The sequence below is a fragment of the Enhydra lutris genome, unplaced genomic scaffold, assembly GCF_002288905.1.
Source record: "Enhydra lutris kenyoni isolate GAN:26980312 unplaced genomic scaffold, ASM228890v2 scaffoldscaffold1, whole genome shotgun sequence".
Classification (NCBI taxonomy): domain Eukaryota; kingdom Metazoa; phylum Chordata; class Mammalia; order Carnivora; family Mustelidae; genus Enhydra; species Enhydra lutris.
The window spans coordinates 99,669,620-99,691,374 of record NW_019154085.1 but is presented as its reverse complement, the minus strand read 5'-3'; the positions used below and the strand labels follow the sequence as shown (position 1 = coordinate 99,691,374).

Genomic DNA, 21,755 nt, shown 5'->3' with positions numbered 1-21,755 from the left:
TAACCAAGGAAGTGAAAGATTTGTACCCTGAAGCTCTAAGACATTGATGAAAAAATTAAAGAAGACAAAGATAAATGCAAAGCAAATCCATGTCCATGGATCAGAAGATTTAAAATTTTTAAACTTTACATAATATCCAAAGTGATCTACAGATTCAATGCAATCCCTATTAACATCCCAATGACATTTTTTCACAGAAAAAAAAATCTTAACATTTTGTGTAGAACTGCAAAACACCCTAAGTAGCCAAGCAATCTGGAGAAAGAACAAAGCAGGGAACACTACAATTTCTGGTTTCAAGAGATATTATAAAGCTGCAGTAACCCAAACAGTACAGTATTGGCATAAAAACAGACACACTAACCAACAGAACAGAATCTAGAGACCAGAAATATACCCACACACATATGGTCAACTAATATTTGACAAGAGAGCCAAGAACACTCAATGCAGAAATGATAGCCTTTTCAATAAATGGTGTTGGGACACTGGATAGCCCCATACAAAGGAACAAAACTGGATTCCTATCATACACCACTCACAAAAATTAACTTAAAATACATTAAAGTTTAAAAAAAAATACATTAAAGTTTTAAATGTAAGACTTGAAGAAAACAGAAAAAATCTCCTTGATAATGGTTTGGCTATGGCACCAAAAGCGCAGAGGACGAAAAGAAAATGAAACCAATGGGACTACGTAAAATTAAGAAGCTTATGTACAGAAAAATAAACAATCAATAAAATGAAGAGGCAGCCTGTGGAGTGAAAGAAAATACTGGCAAACTATGTATTAGAGATGGAGTTAATATCCAAAACACGTAAAGAACCCATATAGCTCAATAGCAAAAGACTAATAATCACATTAAAGATGGGCAGAGGACCTGAACTGACAATTTTCCAAATGTCAATTTGTACATAAAGATGATCAACAGGTATATAAAAAGATGCTCAACATCACTAATCCTCAGGGAAATGCAAATCAAAACCACAAGGAGATACCACCTCGTATCTCTTAGGATGACTTGTATTAAAAGAGAAGCCGTAAGTGTTGGTGAGGATGTAGAGAAAGGGAACTCTTGTACTGTTGATGGGAATGTAAATTTTACAGCTGCAATGAAAAAGGCAGTAGGGAAATTCCTCAAAACTTAAAAATAGGGGCGCCTGGGTGGCTCAGTGGGTTAAGGCTTCTGCCTTTAGCTCAGGTCATGATCTTAGGGTCCTGGGATCTGGCCCAGCATCGGGCTCTCTGCTCAGCGGGGAGCCTGCTTCCCTCTATCTCTCTGTCTGCCTCTCTGCCTACTTGTGATCTCTCTCCCTGTGTCAAATAAATAAATAAACTCTTTAAAAATAAACTACCATATGATCCAGCAAAAAACAAGAGTGCCCTCTTCATAGTACTGTTGTGAGGATTAAAAATTATGAGTAAAAAATGATAGAAAAAATATATGTATGCCTTTAAGAGTAGACAAAGATTTAAAATTCAGAAGCACTGTCCATATAGAAAACAGAGATAAATGTGACTGACAAAACAATAAGGCTAAAATTTAAGTGAGACAGCTGAAAGTACTTTCAGCATATATTAACAAGATTATTATCTTAAAAAGTAAAATTCTTATGGACAAAATTGTTCAGTTTCAAAAGGCAAAGACTATAAATGGTCTCATTATAGAAACGAAATAAAAATCACCAATAAAATATGCAAAGATACTGAACTTTTCCAGTAACCCAAACATGAAAAACTTTTATTACCAAAGATACTTTTCCCTTGTTTGTTTTTACCGTTTTGAGAACGGCTAACATACAAGTTTAGTAAAACAAATTTGGCAAGTAAGAATGTACAGGAATAGTCAATTCTTATATTGTGATGGTGAAGATATAAATTAATGTAGACAACATAGAAGACAATTTGGTAGCATCCACAAGTTCTAAATTCTGTACACCCTGTGTCACTGAAATTACATTTCTACATATCTACCCTAGAAAACCAAGAGACATATGTCCAGGAGCTAGAAGTAGCAATGTTCACTTTTTCAGTGAATAAATAAGTGAATAATAATAATAAATTTATTATAATAAATTTATTATAATTTATTATTTATTTATATATTATTTATATAAATATTATATATTTATTATAATAATAATAAAATAATAAAAATAAATAAGTGAATAATAAGGAAAAATAATCTGAATGCCCACTAATGGAGGAGTAGCTAAATAAGCTAAGCTGGTGAACTAAATGAACATTACACTGCCGGATGCTAGCTGTTGAATGGTCAGATTTATATGTATACCGATAATTACCAACTTTCCAAAATCTGTTGAATGAAAAAAAAAGTGCTAAAAGTTCTTGCATAATAATTTAATTTATGTAAAAATTAAAACAAAGTAAGAGGAAAACAAAAACACAACACAAATCATACTGTGGAATTTCTGTTAAGTGAATAGGTATTTGAAAGGATTCCCACTAACTGATAACAATTAATACCTCTTAAGAGATAGCCTAGAGGCAGTGACCAAATAGGATATGTCCTAATTGTAGTGTTTGGTGTTTGTTTGTTTTTTTTTTTTTTTTCCAAGAGAACGTATCTATTAGTACTAGATAATTAATTTCAAATTTGAATATTAACTTCATGAAAGGCACTTAAGTAGCTTTTGTTGAATCAATGGATAGAAGGTAGGAGAATTAGGCAAGAAAAGGAGGAGAAAGGATGGAAGGAAGGAAGAAAAGATGTATGCGTGTAGTAAGTGGGGGCCAGGACAAAGGATCTGGACCTCGTGCAACAGATGGATATAATATCAAAGGTTTTTCTACATAGGGGAACTATAGTATCAACATTGTGCTGTGGGGCATTTACTGTGTACTAGGTGGGGAAGCATGGGGAGAAAATAGAAGTGGACAGCAGTTCATTCCTGAAAACGTAGGGATGAGCGATGACGGAGATCTAAACAAGTTCAAAAGCTTATGAACAGTAGGAAGTAGTAAGTATTAAGAAGAGGTCACGGGCCACTGAGCCCAAGAAAGGAGATATGTACTGGTGCAGGGCTCTGAGGAATCTGGGGAAAGAGAGATCCAGAGGAGAGTGAAGGTATCCGTCTTACATAAAAGAGAAGACGGGTCTTCCCTCCTTTCGGGTGAAAAGAATAAAAGGGAGGAGACGGAGATAGCAGGCACTGATGACAGATGACAGCGCAGCGGCAGAACACAGAGCAGCATGGGGGCAGCCGGGTGATTTTCCCCAACAGCGCTCTGCAGGCCCGGTGCAAGCGGGAGATAACAAGAGCCTGGACGAATCCTGCGGGTTTCGCAGATCGGTACAAATGTAGTCCTATTGCAGAGCATCCCGTATGGGACAGGAGTCAAATGAAGAGCCCCAAAGCCTAAAATGCATATGGGAGTGAAGTAAAGAGGTGCAAAGGGTGGGGTAAAATAAGTTTTTTCTCTCCCATGCTTTCTTTTCAAGCAGACATTTAATAGGAATGTTCTATATTCTGGGCATTCTTCCAAGGCTGAGGATATTGTGAGAAAAGAGACCGAGGAAAAGGTTCTAATTCTTATGGGCCTTATGGTCTAGTGGGAAGCACAGAAATAAATACGTAAACTAAATATGTAAACAAGAGAAAAATATAAGTTTTCAGCAGACTAAAACTATGCAGGAAAATAAAAACTACTTGCTGGAAAGAGAGTGGTTGGTGAGTATTTTAACAGAACCCTCTGAGAAGGAGGCATTTGAGCTAAAATCTAAATAATGCAGAAGAGGCAGCCAAGCAAAGATGTGAGAGAGATGTTTCAGGCAGGAGGGAAAAAAAAAAAAAGGTACAAAAGCCTGAGGCTGGACTAAGCTTGGCTTCTTCAAAGGGAGAAGATAGAAAGATCCCTATAAACTGGGTATGGTGATTAAAGGTGAGTGGTAGGAAATAGGATCTAAGAGGTCGGTAGGGAACAGATTGTACAGTGCTTTTGAAGAGTATAGATATTATCCTATTTGCAACAGGTAGCTCATGGTGGGTTATAAAATGGTTGTGACAGGATCTGATTTAGTCTCTAAGAAAAGCAGAGGAGCAAAAATCAAGCTGACAGGAGCCTATAGGAGACTACTGAAGAAGTCCAGGAGAGGTAAAATGGTGGAACCAATAGGATTTACTTATGCATCTGATGTGAAGAAGCAAGACAAATGATAGAGAAAAAGATGTAATTCAGTAGACAGATGGGAGGACAGGAAGTTAAGTAGAATGTCTAAATGTAAAATTTTAGACTTATATAGCTGTTACATGAGAAAGAAAATTTAAACATGCAGTCATCGATGAGGATAATTAGTCTGAAATAAAAATGAAGATCATTGTTGAGGAGGTCAGATTGAATGGGTGGGTTCTGTGATGAGGTATCACACAGGGTGATAGTAGCAGGGCTTGGCATGAATGAAGGCAATCATCTAGAAGCTAAAATATTTCATGAATTGAAGGGAGAGATGCCTGGGAGTTTGTAGGTGGCAGCGAAGAGAGGAGAGGTAAGGGGTAGTTAGCAGATGATTAAAGTCCCAGATGAGCAGAACTTTTTACATAAAGGTGACAAATTACTGAGTTATATGTAAGAATGTGAAGTGTTTTGTTCACATCCTTACACAAGGGACATAGGGTTGGGAAATCACAAGTCTTAGTTTGAGAAAGCACAGAGAAAGCGTGATCAGGCCAGAGAGAAATCACAGTGCCAGTGAAGTGGTTGAGAATACAATGACACTGGGTTACATCGAATCTCTCCATGACAAAGAGTAACCAAATGTAGAGTGAGAAAAACAGGATTGAGTTTGGTGATGAATGTTAGAGCAGGTGGACACATGAACAAATGGGTGGATGGTTCTAGAGGCTGAATATCTTTCAGAGTGATCGAGGGAAACAGGGATGTAAGAATGGTGAGTTTATTTGGCTTTGATTTTTCCAGAAGAATTTGAGGTCAGCTCTTAAGCTGATTCTAGTGCTTTTTGCAAGAATGAAAAACATTGTGAAAGTTATCAAAGAGACTGTTTCGCTACAGCTATCTAAAAACAAACAAACAAACAAAAAACACCCCCAAAATAAAAAAAAAAACCTTTAATGTCATTAATTTCCACTTAAGAAAGGGTCACACATCTAATGAAAATCCCAAATGGCCAATACCTTGAGTAACCTCTTCTAGTTTTGTTCCAAAGAAAGATAGAAGATACTTGGTTTGCTTACAGATGCATGCTGATTCCCTTATTCTGCTTGGTTGGAAAGAATGAGTAATGGTGGCATCTGTGTTCAACATAAGGCAAAAAATAGAAGAAATCTGAGACTACATTGCACTGAAATCACTGATACTCCCAGTTCCGTGCAAGTGATCTGGCGTTGGCCCAGGCCCTAAGTAACTTTTAAATGTTTATGGTTTTTAAAATTGTGGAGCATAAAGAATAACATGGAGGACATTGAGAGAAGGAGAGGAGAAGGGTGTTGGGGGAAATCGGAGGGGGAGATGAACCATGAGAGACTGTGGACTCTGAGAAACAAACTGAGGGTTTGGGAAGGGTGGGGGATGGGAGGTTGGGTGAGCCTGGTAGTAGGTATTAAGGAGGGCACGTATTGCATGGAGGACTGGGTGTGATACATAAACAATGAGTCTTGGAACACTGAAAAAAAAATAAAGTTTAAAAAAATTGTATGTAATAATTTAAAAAATTAAAATAAAATAAAATTCTAACCTATAGGCAGGTTGGGAACCACTGCTATAAACTGAGAGAAATATTTCCAAATCTCTTTTATAATCATAACAGTACCCTTAGGAAAACTTAGAAGATAGGACTGAGAAAGAAAATTACAAATATCTCCTACTTATATAAATCTACGTAAAAATTCTAAACAAAATATTAGAAAATCAATTTTAGTCACCTTTTAAAGTATCGGAGAAATGGAACCAACAGATATATATTCCAAATTTAACTAGAAATGTGATTACTACTCTCTAAAAAACAGTGGGCGGGAAGCACATAGAAAGTTGCAATAAATGCTCAATACATTTAAAAAAAAATACTGGGGACGTCTGGGTGGCTCAGTTGGTTAAGCGGCTGCCTTCGGCTCAGGTATTGATCCCAGCATCCTGGAATCGAGTCCCACATCCGGCTCCTTGCTCGGCAGGGAGCCTGCTTCTCCCTCTGCCTCTGCCTGCCATTCTGTCTGCTTGTGCTCACTCTTGCTCCTCTCTCTCTCTGACAAATAAATAAATAAAATCTTTAAAAAAAGTACTGTAAGAAATTAGGAGCTGATGGATCACGTACCTTGATAAACACATGGAACGCATCTCACCAGCCCATACATACTCTGTTTACTGGTGAAATCCTAAAAGCCTTGTCATCAAAGTCAGGTTTAAGATACAGATACCTGCTTTTCCCATCAGTATTTTGGAATGGTTTGCCAATGCCATTAGACTAGAGACAGAGGGAAAGTACTCAATATGTAATATGTGGAAAACAGTAGCAAAAATAGAAAAACCCAGGAAAAAGTACTAAAAAAAGCATTAGAAATGGTGAGGAATTTCAAAATAGTGCCAAAGCTAAAAATGAATATAAAAATCCCTTACCTTTACAGTACACAAATAATAACAGTTTAGAAAATGCAATTTAAAAAATATCTCATTCACAACAGCAACAGTAAAAAACAAAACAAAACAAAACAAAAAAAACCCTGAAAATACCTTTCAAAAATGCCTGCAAAACTCTGCAGAAGCAAGAAGAAAAGTTTAAATAAATGGAGAAATACAGAAATTCAGTTTGTATCACATTAGTTCTCTCTAAACCAATCCATAAATTTGGTGTATGCTCAGTGAAAATTACAATGTGTAAGCATCTGTGTGTCTGTCTCTGTTTAAATTTGCAATGTGTTAAAATATTTAAAAATTCATCTGGAAGGGTTCCTGGGTGCTCATCTGTTAAGCATCTGTTTCGGCTCAGGTCATGATACCAGGAGTCTGGGATCGAACCCCACATCTGGCTCCCTCCTCAGTGGGAAGTCTGCTTCTCCCTCTCCCACTGCCTGCTGCTCCCCCTGCTTGTGCTCTCTCTCTCTCTGTCAAATAAATAAATAAAATCCTAAAAAAAAATTATCTAGAAAAAGAAAATGTTAAGTATAGCCAGGTAAATTACACACACACACACACACACACACACACACACACACACACACACGTACAGAGTAATGAAAAAAAACTTGTCCTAAATAATATTAAAATACATAATAAAAACAACCAAAATTGCAACAGGATGTTGTAGTTGCAAGACCAGAATAGCCACTGGAAAATAATTTTGCATACACTAAATATACCCAAGATACATTGATAATCAGAATATAGGAAAACAAGTATTTCAACTCTTTCAACAGATTTCTTAAGTCTTCAGAATGATTTGATAAATATCTAGCTGTATTGGAGAGAGGAGGCAAATTTAGGGTCACCCTACTCCTCAGGCATCTGACCCCTCTCCCCAGGAAAGTAAGTATTTCAAATGGACAAGGGAAACATAGATTATTCAATAAGTGTCTTTGGGATAACTTATTAGGTAATAAACCAGTGCTCACTCACTTCACCAAAATAAATTCCCTAGAGATCTAAGACTTAAATATTAAAAAAAATATATAAAATATTGGAAAATGGGAGATTGATAGATGTGTGTGGGTGATATAAATCTTTAAAGAAAGTAGTGACAGACGTCACTACATAAAATTTTAAAATGTTGGCAGTAAAAAGCACCACAGAGAAAGTTAAGGAAAAACAAAAATGTAAACATTATTTGGAGCATACTGACAAATATATTTTTTAAAAAGATGCCTTATATTCCAATAGAAAGGTGAGCTGAAGGGGCGCCTGGGTGGCTCAGTGGATTAAGCCTCTGCCTTTGGCTCAGGTCATGACCTCAGGCTCAAGTCATGACCTCAGGGTCCAGGAATCAGCCTCGCATGGCATAGGGGCTCTCTGCTCAGCAGGGAGCCTGCTTCCTCCTTTCTCTCTGCCTGCCTCTCTGCCACTACTTGTGATCTCTCTCTCTGTGTCAAATAAATAAATAAAATCTTAAAAAAAAAAGGGGGTGAGCTGAAAATATGAAGGAGAAAATGTGGGAAAAAAATGAAATAGCAATAAATACACATGGAGGTGATCAGCCTCACTGATAATCAATTAATGTAATTGATTAAGTACATTAAATTAATTAAATTAATATAGTTAATTAAATAAGTGCAAGTAATTAATTAAAGTTTTTTCATATATCAAACTTGAAAATATTCCAGAGATGATTTATGAAGTGTTTTTCAATAAATGGAGAAAATACTTTTTTTTGCAGAAAGTCTAAGCACAACCTCTTTGGAGAACAATTCAGTTATATCTAGCCAAACTGAAGCTTTCAACTTCCAAACTTCCAACTCCAGGACTTTATCATATATATATATTACCCATGTATTAACACAATGTGTGTATCTACATATGTAATAGTGTGTGCATATACTCAGATATTTATATGTTTGTGTAAATACATATAAAATATATATATATATATGAACAGACACACACACGTATACATGCACATACACTGCTGCAGTGTTCACAAAAGCTGATAGTGAGAGAAGATTGATTTAGTCTTCTTTGACTCATCCATACCACAGAATATTATATAAAAATAAGAGATGAGATGGATCTCTTTGCATTCAAGAGAAAGATAACACATGGCATATTTGTTAGTTTGAAACACATTCTGCAGAACAGGATGCACAGCATGAACTGATTTATGCTCTAATTAATATTTACATATGTTTCCCTTGATATACAGCTATTTGAAACTTCAGTACAGATGGAAATTTTTCTTTAAAAAAAAGACTCATACTGCTTTTTGAAAGGAGTTAGCTAGCCACATAGATTAAAAAGTGTTTCTTAACTTAGTCCCCAAAATACAGTCTAAATAGATCATCATTCTCAAAAGATTACAATATACTAATACACATTACACATGTCAACATATATTGCACAGTCCATAAGGCGTCTCTAGGGGCTTTAATACCTTACATCAGATTGTGCGAACATCAGTTTTTGTTGCGTAAGTCACCGACCATAGTAGTGAACTGGATGATTGGGCAGGATGTGTATGGACCCAGTGAAAAAAATTTATTGAATGAAATTTGGATAGCATCTATATTTTTTCTTTCTTCCTAACCAACTTTTTTTTTCTCTTTCCTTCTGTCTCTCTTCCAATATTTATTGCACACCTACTATAAAAGTCAATCATAAGAAATAATGAATTGTTTTTGATGTGTAACAAAATCTATTCCCTATGATTCAATCTCATAAATTTTAGGCAATCTCCATTATACTCTTATATGGTGAACAACATTATTACCCCATCTCTATCTCCCTTTTTCTTGCTCTCTCTCTCTCTCACACAGACACCATTGAACAAGTTACTTTAAACTTCATTTATTTTCTTTTACTTTATTAAAATACTGAGTTTATTTAATATGTATATTTTTGTCTCCCTACCATTTCCATTTGTTTGACCAGCACTGTGATTATGACATTCCACATGTATCTAAAACCAAGCAAAGACAAAATTCTATTTTTAAAAACTAAGCAGACATTTGGACAACACATTTTGGCAATGGGACCTAGACAATATTTATCAGACCTGGTAGGGAAAGTTCACACTCTGCATTATAAAAAGGACAGCAATATATCAACTGTTACAGAAATGAAATAAGATGGAAAATTATAAAAACTATCTAAAATATTTCCTTTAAGAGACTTCCTTAACTGCCAACAATATTGAATAAGCTCCCAGGTCAGACATCCAGAAGCAACCCTTCACATAGTTGATGAACTTGGCTTCCAAGTTAGGAAGAGAGCCACCATTTTTTCTATATTTGTTTGCATTTTTGTTTTTATGTATTCTGCATAACTAGATTCTTTTGGTGTGTTAGGAGTTTTTTGCTGTTTTTTTGAAGGATTCTTCGCCTTTTGGTCTTAGTGCTAATGGTTTTGAGTCTTTTCCACTCTGGTTTGATTTTTGTGCATTTTTGACTGGAGTATTATAGTTACATTTATTTTTTTTTGAAGATTTTATTTTTATTTATTTGATAAAGAACGAGAGAGCGCACACAAGCAGGGCTGGAGTGGGGGGAGGGCAGAGGGAGAGGGAGGAACAGGCTTCCCTCTGAGCATGGAGCTGGGTACTGGCCTCCATCCCAGGACCCTGAGATCATGACTGGAGCCCAAGGTAGACACTTAACCCACTGAGCCACCCAAGCGCCCCACACTTACACTTATCTACTGAGGCTTTTCCTTTGCTTCTTCCTCATCAAAATCATTATCATCATCATTATTTTCATCATCCTCATCTTTATCAGCTTCAAGGGTTTTTTGTTTGTTTGTTTGTTTGTTTGTTTGTTTTTCCCTGTGGAAACTTGCTGTCACTTCCAAGAGCAGATCACTTTCCAAGCATACTTAGGGGCTTCACATGACTTTGCATCTCTGTCTACAAGCACTAAGCACTGTCCACTAATAGGCACAGACCCTGAACCCACTTAACCATGAGACCACAGGTGGTGTTATTTCAAAGCCCCGAGGGAAGCCACCAGCTGTCTGGACATTTTCAAAGCTGCCAGTGGGATGTAACTGGACTGCTTTCATGATTTAATGCATCTGCTGCAACAATGTGCAATTCAGCCTTCGCACAAACCCCTAACATGATTGTTTTTAAAGAACACAGGTGTTCATTTTCATCATTATCCACTTTAAAGTGATGATCTTTGTTGGCTTTTAAGTTCAAAACAGTTCTTGGGGCTGCAAGCCCAAGACCGAGGTGCCAATATGGTCGAGTGAGGGCCCTCCTCCAGGGTACAGATTTTCATTGTATCCCCACATGGTGGAAGAAGCTTCCACCTCAAGGAAGGTAAATTTCTTGTGTAACAATATACAACCAATCAGTGCTAGAGCCCACATTAGAACGGGAAGCCTGTCTGACACCAGATTACAAATACCGTATCTAATGTTGTGTGTCTATTTCATGAGTAGTTTGTATTTCTTTGTATTATTGCAGATTATCACTATTTTCAAAAAATCAATCACTCATTCTTCATTCATTCCTCATTTCTTGAAAGCTTTCTAGTGGTCTGCCAGTAAGTGTTTAACAATCTGCTCTCTGGAGAAAAGTCTTCTCCCTGCCCAATTCTATGCTTAAATGCTCCCACCATACCTGAGGTCAAGCTACTAATGCAACACCAGGTTGTCCAATTCCTGAAAAATCTAACAATCACCTCTCACACATCAACATGAGTGAGACCCAGCACACACAGATCGCTTTCCATATACCAATATGTTCCATACACCACTTTGATTCACAGGATAGAAAAACAAATACAGTGATTTCTGCCTCTGGATAATCCAGGATCTAATAAAAGAAAATGATAATCAACAACACAAATGATAACTTCTGGAAAATTTTTAAACATTTTAAAGTCTATCTCATCTTTTAGATGACTATTTATAATACTATCGCTAGCTGAAAGTTACTTTAATCCCTCTCAAAACCATAATATAGGTAATTAAAATTTGCCCTAGAGTTTAGCCAGAAAAAAAAAAAAAACTGTAAATCAAATCTACTTCAAAGCCCTTTATTCATTTCACTTGCAGTGAACAAAAATTCCTTAATGTTATTTCACCTTGTATATCCTCCCTAATGTGACTCTCACTAGCTCTATGATGAATTAAAACAGAAGTAAATAGTAGTAACTATCCTCGTTTCATGTGATAATTACTATAATCACACCATCAGCATTCTCTGTATTGATGTATTTTTCTACAACACATCAAGAAAATTATTTACTTCTAAGATGATGTATGACTTGCAGCAACATTTCAGACAGGTATTATGATGACAGGTAATAGGATAAACACAATTTTCCCTTGAAATAGAAATGCCACGTGTTCTGTATGTTGGCATGTGTAGATTTTGTGCTTAAAGACACTCTTCAAGTTTTGCAGACATTAAATGGGAGGTTTAGGGCAAACCTAATGACATTGACAAAGGGAGATGCTTTAACACAGGGTTTCTCCCTGGAACACTCTATGTTCTTCATAATTTTTTTAAAAATGGACCTTTTTATGTGAGAAAGCCTGTTTCATGTGCCAAAAATGTTGATGGCTTAAAGGCAGCCTAAGTGACAAATTACTAAATAATTTTAAGATTGATTGATTGATCTGGAGAGAATGTGTGAGGGGGGTTGGAGGGAGAGGGGGAGAGAGACAGTCTCCAGCAGACTCCATGCTGAGCAGAGAGAAGGATGTGGGGTTCCATCCCAGGACCCTGAGATCTTGTCCTGAGCTAAAACCAAGGTTCAGTCATACAACCGACTGAGCCACTCAGGTGCCCCTAAATATTTCATTTTAAGTACTTCAACTAAACAGTTCTTTTGTGTCAGTAGTAAGCAGAATCAAGAAAGGATTTTATAAAATCTCTCATGTGAAAATTGCTGTAGATATTATAGTGCCAACAACTCAACACTGAATCTGACACTCTGTAATATGAGAGAGACAAAGTTTCTGCAGAAAGATGCAGCTCATTTGTTGATATAAAACCATCCTCTCACCCACAATACCAAAGTCCCCTTTAGCAACAACATATTTATTATCAGGCCGCTAGAAATATATATGCACACCAATTACTACAGGCTGAACTACTGGTCTTAAAAACGTGTATTACTGGTATTTAAAAATAACACAAATTCTGCTGGCCTATATATATATTTAAAAGTATGATGGTCATCAGAACAGTTTTCGATACTGTTTTTGTCTCAAGGACAGTTATTAGGAATCCAGCTGTCACACTGGAATCTATAAAGTTTTCAGTATTATAAATTATTCTGAATTTTTAAAATGGCAATCATTGAGGTGATTAGTAGGAAAGTTATGACCAGAAAATGAGTGCAAACTTGACATTTTTTTCAACAAACATGTCTCGAGTTATTTACTCCATTTTAAATCACACTAAGTGGATGTTTAAATATAAGGAATAAGACGTGTCCTTGTCCTAGACAGAACCTCATACAATACAGAAAATAAACAAGCATGTATAAGAGAACATGGTGATGATTCATTACATGCAGCTACAAGTTGAGATAAAAACATGGGGGAGAGAATAAGTAATGAAAGGCCTGACTTTTGAAACTTGATACATAATACAATTTCTATCAGAGAAGAGTGGGATTGGTTATTCAATACAGAAATAAGAAGTCAGCCAATATTCTCCCTGCAGTTAAAGGCTCTGGTTTTCAGTTCTGGGACACAGATTGATAGTTGAGCATTTCTGTGATGGGTCATATTCTTTCAATCTTCTTTTTAAGTAAATTCATGTAAGTTGAATTTTCTTAATAATTTTTTTAAGATTTTATTTATTTATTTGAGAGAGAGGGAGACAGCATGAGCAGGGAGGAGAGGAAGAGGGTGAGGGAAAAGCAGACTCCTCGCTGAGCAGGGAACCAGATGTGAGGCTCAATCCCAGGACCCTGGGATCATTACCTGAGCTGAACACAGATGCTTAACTGACTGAATCACCCAGGCACCTTGAATGTTTTGTATAATTTACTCAATAGCATTAAAACAAGAAGCTTCTATTCTAATGACCTATTATTTACTTTTACATACATGAAAAAAACCAATGCTCCATAGCAAAATACATTAGCTCTGCCCATACCCACAATGGGTGGTGGGAATCGTGAACGAGCATCACATTTTGTTGAGTTTGGGTTTAATTTTGAAGTATTTAACTCACATTGTTATTCCAATGATATCCAACAACTACAAAAGCATGAAGGATATTTTAAGAACATATATGAAGAACGTAATTAGTATGGAAATGAAAGCTGAGATAATTAAATTGGAAAGTAGTGAAATTAACAATTATTTTACATATGTATCAGATAAATCATCTGTGAGTGGCAGTAACTCAGAAAGACTGGTGGTGACTCATGCACAGGTTAACCACATGTCCTAGTTTGGGACAGGTCCAATTTACATGAGTTGTCTTTCTGACTTGGCATGTGTTCCAGAATTTTCATTTTTCAACAATGCTATTTTTTTAAATAGTTGAATTCAATGATCTGGTATAGGTTTGGGAGTTCTCCACTTTGTACTGTGAGTTTCTCCTGTGATCTCTCCTAGCGCATGAGGGATTTAGGTTGGCGGAGCGGAGTTCTCACTTTAACTGGTGGTTAAGTTTAAAGACAAACATCAATACATTTCTTCTTTTCCCAACATTTTTCAAATGCAATGTAGCTTTAACTTAACTCTTTAAGGCATAGATGCTGGGCTCTTGCTGATAAAATGAAGCACACTCAGAAATAATTCAAATCTCTGTGGAGTGGGTAGAAGAATTTGGTGCTGCCCCCTGAGGACCCACTTTGAGCACCATCTAACTTCACCATGGTCATAGCCAGTCCCAAGTTCACTTGAACTTCCTGAGAAGTTCAAGCCACCAAGATGTCAGTCTGCAAGGCTGTGGAAAATGTAGGAAATATTAGAAGTGCATATGTAAAATTTGAGTGGGAAATAGAAGCCAAGAAGTCCTGCCTTAGCAAATGAGAGAGTATTCTGTCTGTTGCCATAATGGTTGTTTCCTTGTTTTGCAGCATAAAATTATAATTTGTTTTATTTTTTATTTTATAATAAACTATTTAGGAGCAACAAATAAAAAGACACATATTTAATGAAAATTTAATGATGATATTTCTGCTTCTCAAAAAAGTTGATAATGTAACTTTCACAAAATGTCATTATTCACTATCCACCATAGGAATTGTAACAGTATCACTGATAATATTTAAATTGGAGAACTCAAATCTACTTAAAAAGCACCTCCATGGCCTTCAAATATTATAGTGAACTTAAGATGACTCTACTGGAAAATAAGGATTTAATACATGCAGCAACAAAGGATGTATTTATATAACATTCTATGCAATGTGACTTTTTAGTTAGATCAAATTACTATTCTTCTAAATTAATGTTGATCACTTTTAATTCCAACTTTTCATGTGCAAGAATAAAATATAAAGTGATAACTGTTAATTTATTGGCTTGAATAACAGAAGAACTCTGGAAACAGTTTAAATGATTCTAGTTTTATACCAATGCTGTTAGACTCATCAACTAATTAATTCCTATACTGGTTCCATTTTTTTTTCCTGTCAATTTATGGACTCAAAATACAGCTTTAAAAATTTTATTATGTTTGTATTAGGGTTTTCTAGAGAAACAATAAAAAAGAATGAATATATTTATCCATACATATATTCATAGATATCTATTCATCTATCAATCTATCTATATATAGAAATATTTTAAGAAACTCACAATTAGGAGTTCAGCATATGTAAAAAAAAAGTACATTCTCATTAAAAAATTATTATGGTCTACAAAGATAATCAATTGAATATGTCAACAATCTCAAATTTATTAACAAGAAAATGCAACTTTGGAAATTACATATGATTTCCTATTTTTATGAAAAATAATTTAAATAATTCCAAGTCACAAATGAATATGCACTCTTCAGAAATATACTATCAATGTAGTATGAAATAGACACAAATAAGAATTTGATCAAAGTATGAAAATGTGCACTAAGAAAAATTGAACTCTGAATGCTATCCTTTTACTATCCAGATAATATAAAGTAGGATTTTTTGCTTTAATAAAATGCATATGCTACTTTTTTACTTTTGAAAGAATTTTATTTCTGAAAATAGGTTTTGAAATATAATTATCATATAGGTCTACAAAAGCAATAAATCCATTGTGTTGGTCAATAAATAAATATTAAAAATTATGGAATTTAATTATTTTAATACCCTTTTTACTTTTACAAATGATCCTATTTGGTTGATAAATGATACAGCCACATACTACGTGAATATCTCTACCTCTAAACTAAAAATCATTAGTGCCAGACTATGCTAAATGATAAAATACATTTTTTAAAAAAGAAAAATGTCCAAGTTTTACTTCCAGCATTGTTAATTACATTCAATGTCTTATTAGCATGCTGATAATTCAGGAAAAGTTTAGAAATTAATTTCAGAATAATAAGCACAAGGACTGAATTGTTGCTTGAACTTTCACTAACCATAATATATATTTTTATTGGTATTCTTAATAATAGTTCTTAATTTTTATGAAAAGATATTATGTCAGGCACTTGAAGTGCTTTACCTACTTTTACTCTAGTAATCCCATAAAGTATATACTACCTTTTTTTATAAAGACTTATATTATTTTAGAGAGAGTGTGCACATAGGAGAGAGCGAGCAGGGGGAGGGGTGGAGAGAAAGGGGGAGGGAGAAAATCTCAAGCAGAGTCCCTACTGAGGAGGGAGCCCTATACAGGGCTTGATATCTTGACTCTGAGACCATAAACTGAGCCAAAATCAAGAGTCTAATGCTTAATTGACTGAGCCACCCAGGCATCCAAGTAGGCTTTTATCCACTTCTAGAGATAAAGAAAATAAGAGGCCAGCAATTCCAAGGTCACAAGCATGGGAACTTGTGATGCAGCCCAGATGTGCATTCTCCTTAGTGTTCCTTGGAAATAACATAACAGAGTGATGAGCATGAATGCGGGGTTTCTTTCGCCAAAGATAAACTTATCAATGTTAGAAGAATACAAGATGGCAAATACTACGTAAGTCCTTAAACAGGAGAAAACTGTGCATAGCTTTAAAAACATCGTGGGACCAGCAGACTTAACCTGCTCTTTATCACTTTGAAAGATCTTTAACCCTAACACGTCTTTTGAAAACCAGCTTTATCTCTGAATGCAAGTGTCTCTATAACATACTGTTCAGTTTTCAGGTATGATTCCATGTGGGATGGAAAGAATTTTGAGGTGGTTTTTCCTCTGCTACCTAGACACATCTGACCTGGAAGGCTAACAAAATTTCCATGTGGGAAAAAGCATGACCAGCGTTCTATGTTAGAATGCTGAATTCTCACCGGACCACCTCCCATTGGGTGAAAGTAACATTTCGTTCCCTCAAACCTCAAAAAGTCACTGGTTAAAGGACACCAAAGAAAATCAGTGTATACCTGTTGAATATTTTTAAAACTCACAACGTTTTTCGATAAGTATTTTTTCCCAAGTTTTAGCATGTAGAACATCCTTTGGCAAAGCCATCAGAATGGTTCAGATTTGTACTTACCCACTTCTACAAGGCACTCCTGATTAAACTTAGATTGCATTCTTATTAGCACTCGTACAATTGAGTCCTTTGTAAAAACGTACGTTTCTATTTGCACTCTTCTTTTCTGAAGTCTTATCTCCTCTCCAGAAGCATTTACTCAATATCCCCTGAGCACTCTTTGAGCAATAATAGTACACAGAATGGGATTTGCCAAGCATGAATATTCTGTAAGGATTGCAAGGATTCTGTAGTTCACTGACTCCATTGTCTTTGAAGGCAAATTTCAGCGTTAACACTGAGTTCTGTTCTTTCTTTGCAGAGCTAAGCAACAGTACTAACCACATACTTTGATGGTAATTTATATTCACTGAGGACTTATCATTCATATAGGCTCAAAGTTGCCTTACTCACTGGCATTTGTTCCTTCCCTAAACTCTCAAAATATATTGAAAGAAGGAGCCTATCCTTCAAGTTATATCAACTAGGAAGATGTCAACAAGATAAAGAGAAAACTAATTTATGGATGACTTTAATTTAAAAATAAGACAATAACTGTAGTTTGGATTGGGATGTAGTTGAACATAAGGATTAGATTTTATTTGCCTTTGGATCCCAGTATATAACACTACATCTGGTTTGTTGAAAGAAGAAAACATGGATGGTCAAACTGTGCTCATCGGGCCAAATCCGGCCATCCCTTATTTTACACAGTCCCTGAACACACTCATGCTCAGGTACGTACTAATGTCTGTGGCTACTTTCATGCTACAAAGACCTCCTGGCCTACAAAGCTAAAACAAATTATTATCTGTCTCTTTATAAAAAGATGTTTTCTAATGCCTGCATAGGAGAATGCTTGAAAAATGAAAAAAAAATCACTAGTCATCTTTTCCATGAGCGTAATTTTATATAGTTACAATGAAAACATATGGGGTGCCTGGGTGGCTCAGTCCATCAAGCATCTGCCTTCAAGCTCAGGTCGTGTTCCCAGGATCCTAGGATCAAGCCCCACATCAGACTCCCCACTCAGCAGAGACCCTACTTCTCCCTCTCCCTCTGCTGTTCCCCTTACTTGTGTTTTCCCACTCTCTCTGTCAAATAAATAAATATAATCTTTAAAAACAAAGAGAAAGAATGAAAGCATATGCAAAATTCAGTATTTGGCTTTTCCTGCTTTTTACACTTGTAATCTGCTCACTGGAATGTTTATATAAATAGAATATTAATTATATATTCATTTATTCTTTCATACACTTGTAAAAAAATGTTAAGTGCCTAATATGTGTCTACCATTAGGCTATGCATTGGAGAGAGAAACACAAATGAGATAGATATTATATAGATAAAGTGTTTGGTGATGAGTTAGATTCTAAATCCTGAACATAAGTCCCACCAACTTGTATTATATTTAAACTAAAATTGAATATCATACAGCCTACAAAAACTGTTTTAGTTTGAATTTAAATGTAATACGGGTTCTGACATGATCAGCTGTATAGTAACGAGCTCCAATTATGTTCAAGCTTAGTGATATGTAGAATCGGATGGACAGCCAGAACCTTGAGTCTACTATTCTCATGGGGCTGCTAAGGCAAAAATAAGTCCCTTAGACTCCACAACTGCCCCCCAAGTTTAAACATATATTACTGAATGAACAGAGTGCAGTAACTGATGTGAGTGAGGAAAGTTACACCCCATTGCCTCTCCAGTGCATGGGTCTGTTCAAGTCCATTGGAATAAGCACATGTTCTTGAGATCACAAAGCTTATATTTCTAGGAATTTCAGCACGCTAAGAATGTCAGTGCCCCTAGCATCTATACAGATTCCAAACCATTTCCCCTAATCGGATGATAGGAAAAATTTTCTGTCAGGCTGTCTTGCACAAGTTTAGTCCTGGCATTCCAAAAGACAGCTGCCTTTCTTTCTTTGACAGATGTGAAGAAGCCACGGGTCAGTTCCACCTTTGTTCAGAAACAAGGAAGTGGCAACAGAAACAGCACTTTGCATCTGGGGAAGAGTCTTGTGTTATGTATCTCTTGTGGCAGTTGTGGGAAGCATCACAAGAAAAGAAAAATGATGAGGAAGAAAAAGCATACAGGAAAAGAATAAGATCATATCCCTTTTGGCTGAGATCATGCATGAGTGAAGAGAGGGAAGAAGAGGGTTGTAGAGAGGCTACCCTTGGAACAGGCTGTTAAGTGGAAGCTCCTGAAAGACCCATTGTCCTATCTCAGTATGACAGTATGACACCCATTTCCTTAACTTTGTGCTGGTTTCTCCGGTCAGCGGCACCCACTCATAAGGCTACGTCCAACAGGGCAAAGTATGCAGCAACAGTGACACACACTACTCAGCTTACATTTTTTCTTGTTATGAAATATACACTTGGGAATTTATGGGAAGTCTACACTATGTCAGGAGAGTCCAGACCCCTCTGTAGCATCCATAGCATCCTTTTTCTGCCCTAAGCTACTATTCCTTTTCATGCCCCTGACTGTGGCTGGGACTACCAATGATGCCAGTAAGATGACCATTCCCTACTCAGTTATACCCGTAAGTCTCTCAAAGTTGTTATGACCCTTCTGTTAGCTCTACATTTACCCACGTGCTTCTTCAGTGAGAGGGAAGAAAAGGAGTTTAGAATTTCACTTCCATGTGCTGCCTGAGTTACACAGATCAGCTCTGAAAGAGCCAGCTGTGAGTGCAAAAAATATAGATAATCAAAATTCAATTTAACATTCTCTCAGTTGGCTAACCACAACAAGAATCTCAAACTTGGTACCCTAAGTTTAAAATAATCAAACTTCAAGATTCAACTGTAGAATTTTATTTAATTGCTCCCTGGGATGTGTGCAGATGATATACACTTACACTTCTTCCCCCAGATTGCCTCTATTACCTATCTTTAAACTCTCATTAATAATAACAACTATGATTTATCAAGTGCTTATTATGTTAAGGATACTATTCCAAGGGTTTTACATGTATTAACTCAGTCCTCAGAGGACGGTCCTCTCATCATTCCCATTCTACCTTTTATGGCATGTAATTTACAGAGAGATTAAGTCAACTGCTCAAAGTCACACAGCTAGTAAATAGCAGGGCTGTGTAAATCCAGGTAGGGTAGTTCTGGAGAGCCTAAGCTTTTAATGATTAAGCTCCTTTGTTAACCCCTGGGCTCATTATACAGCAGGAATCTTCATTACTGTGTCATTATTTCATTGAGAAAGCAATGTTTTCATGGTGTTGCTAGAACACATGTAGCAAAAATCTTACCACTGTCCACATTTTCATAAAGTACCATGACACTATGGAGCGATCAAATGCCAGTGAGTCCATCGTGAGTTATAAATGCCCTGCATCTCTCTTGTACTTTCATTGTACCAGGCAAAGATTGATTTGCACTATATTTGGGCAGCAGAATGAAATAGATACATAAAAGGATCATGGAGCCCTGAGTTTTTAAGCTAATGAATGTGGGTGAAGTAAGATGTGAGAAGATAACTAAAGATGGAGAAATTCTATGTGTTGACTTGTATTGTCTGAGTGCTTCCAGGAACTCTACCTCTCTTCTGTCTTACCATACAAATTATGTGATAATAGCCTCCATACAACTATTTTGTAAAATTCAGCTTACTTTTCATTGATGCTTTCATGACATTAATACATATGCCCTAATTTGTGGAGTAATTGTCATATGTTTTATATACATGTATTATCATATCTCAAGCAAAACAAATTTGCAATGGGAAACTCCATTTACCTTGTTTCTGCCTCCATTTACCTTGAAATTGTCATTAATATATCTCCCAGTATAGCATCTGATCTAAAGAGAAAGCAAAAACAAGCAACCCTGTGTTCTTTTTAGAGTCCCTAGTAGTTAATCATATTCTGATGCAAATCTACTGGAGAATTTTCAAATGCCAAGTCAAGCATGACTGGACATCAAAGATTATAAACCTTTGGGGGAAATCCATATTAACATGGAAGAGTGGAAGTCATTTATATTATTTTAGCATTCTAGAACACTCATCTGACTTAAAGAATTTTTTTTCTTTGAAAGGAAAGATGAATGGGCATATATCACTTTGGGCAGAATTCTCCAGAAACTATAACCTACAAGTACTGCATTTATCTGAAACTCTGTATTTTATTTTAAAGGTCGTGGCTGTATAATTCTGACTTTAGCAAGCAGAAATATTTTTCAAAAATGTGGCCTAATTTTATTGTTCATCTTTAAATATTCATTTCATATTTGATGGACTATAAATTTGAAATTCAAATGACTGCCTTTCCCTTTGTTCTTAGCAAAATTATCTAAGAGTAAGAGTGCAGTTCATTTATAACCAAATGCAAATAAAATAAACTTCATAATTCAGCAAGAGCTAATTAAAATTATTTGAAAGCTTGTGCTTACAGGTGAGTAAACTGTAAATTCTAGTTGCATAACTCAGATTCTTTAGGAGTGTTTTTAAGGAAATTATTTACCTCCTACATCATTGAATCAGAAAGCTGAAAGGGACCTCCTACAAAACCCT

General features: G+C 35.9%; 1 protein-coding gene and 1 pseudogene across 1 annotated transcript in view; both read right to left on the bottom strand.

The window, feature by feature from the left end:
• Positions 1 to 21,755, bottom strand: part of LOC111155763 (dipeptidyl peptidase like 10) — a 1,348,454-nt gene that overhangs the window by 1,090,058 nt on the left and 236,641 nt on the right. The gene's annotated exons all lie outside the window — the stretch shown is intronic.
• LOC111143431 lies at positions 2,990 to 20,556 on the bottom strand (annotated as a pseudogene).